Source organism: Conger conger, chromosome 12, assembly GCF_963514075.1.
Source record: "Conger conger chromosome 12, fConCon1.1, whole genome shotgun sequence".
Classification (NCBI taxonomy): Eukaryota; Metazoa; Chordata; class Actinopteri; order Anguilliformes; family Congridae; genus Conger; species Conger conger.
The window spans coordinates 45,274,279-45,276,492 of NC_083771.1; positions in this window are offsets into that span (position 1 = coordinate 45,274,279).

Below are 2,214 nucleotides of genomic sequence, written 5' to 3' on the forward strand. Positions count from 1 at the left end.
AGGCCTATGGTTTTATAACTTGAACATCTGCATACTGTCATGGCGGGGAGGACAGAGGAACCAGAAGCAGACACAGGGGTGTGGAAAATGGCAAGTTTACTAGCAGGTGAAGGGGCAGACAGAGCGTAGTCACAAAACAGGCCAAGGTCAAAAACCAGGGGATCAGTCCAAACAAGGCAGAGGTACAGATATCCACAACAACGAAAGAAGAGTCCAGGGAAGCAGGCTGGGGTCAAAACAGGAAATCCAAACAGAAACACGGCAAGGGCAAACAAACAAGGCACGAAAATCTAATCAAAAACAGCATAAGAACTAGCAGGGTGCAAGTGAAAAGGACTGGTATAAATACACAGGGGAATGAGACAAACTAGGCGGGGCATGGGAGTGAGGGCGGTCTAACAAATAAACATCAGGTGAGACACATGAAAGGGTAAAAGCACAATAACGAGGAGGAAAGGAAAACACGGACTGGATTCACAAACACACATATATAATACGAACGGCTCCGGACTAGGGAGTAGACAATTTGCAGAGAATCAGGAGATGCAGAGATACGGAGAGACAGGTGCGAATACTTCGCTGAAACTAAGCAAGTAATCAGTGATAGAATAGGGAGGCGGAGTTACAGAACAGAGCTGGAGATGCGTTAGTAAGTTAGTTAAGTGATTTAAATTACAAATACCCAAAACTAGTGAATATTAGTTTGTTAGTTTGATGAACATATTAGTGTGTTAGTATAATTAGTACTGTACAACTTCTATGTTAGTTGGGATTAGTATATTAGTGCTATGTACAAACATGAAATGGAGAGAAAGCAGAAAGTAAGGAATGCAAGATTGGAAGGAAGGTTGAACCCCGGAACTACTGTAAACACCCGAATAGTGGGGCACGCAGACAGGGGAGTGACTGGGCTAGTAAACATTCAGACTCAGACATCACAGGGGAAGACGAGTGCAAAGACTAATGAATATAAACAGAATACCAGACATGAAATATGAAAAATAATAAATTACAAGAATAATGATAATAAACAATGATAAGCTAACACAGGACAGAACACAGGAACATAACACATGCATTACCAAAGCATTGCTTCATTAAGATCTTTCATGCTCAGTACACTGCAATATTGTTGTATGGTTTATGGATGGCTGACATTATTTACATAAATTGACTGAAATGTTTTAATGATTAGTATTTGAATGATAGACAGTAATGACAAAACATACTGGATGAGAAATATGCTTATTTCACTATTAAAATATTACACTCTATGTTTTTTCCCCTTTTCTGGTTAATGTAATATTTGGAATTAATTAGTATGTGATCACATTCCTTACCCAGTTCTTGTATGTATGCCGTTGCATTGACTGATTCTCTGTCTGTATGGACTATGCACATGAATTCCCCTCTGTCTTCAGTTTTTACATCCCTCAGTTTCATTGAGAAGTTGCCTTTGGGAATCTCCTCACTGAAGAACTCAGCACGCCCTCTGAATCTCTCAGGCTGTGACTCCGGTCTGTACCGCCCCTCCATAAACAGCAGCACCTGGATTTCTTCATTTGTCTTCATCCACTCGACTTCTAACTCTCCGAGAGGAACATGTGTGTCCACTGAGCAGTTCAGAATCACATCTTCACCAGCATATGCAAATACGGGCACGTCTGCACCAGTCACCACCAGCCACTCTGAAAAACACAAGTAACTTTTTTTTGCTATTTATTTTTAACAGAGTGTGGCAAATTTCACCTTCATGCTCCATTATGAATGTAAAATAATACTTCCTGTTCATTTCATTTTCAGCAAAATAGCAAATTCAGTTTGTTGTCCAATAAATTGAATGCACCATTGAAATAAGTAGCATGTAGCCTAATGCCTAAGGTACTTGACTGGGCCCTGGAAGGTTGGTGGTTCAAGCCCCAGTGTAGCCACAATAAGATGCATGCAGCTGTTGGGCACTTGAGCAAGGCCCTAACCCCACATTGCTCCAGGGGGCATTGTCCTCTGCTTAGTCAACTGTAAGTTGCTTTGGATAAAAGTGCCAGCAAGTATCAATGTATTATTATACTAGAGAGAGACTGAATTTATATTAAAAAAAAAGAGCTGTATTGTATTTGAAAAAGGGCGTGGGGGTACTTACCAGTATCTATTTTCACCTTTGCTTCACTAGACTCGCGTTCAGTGTGAACTACACACTTGTACATCCCTTTGTCT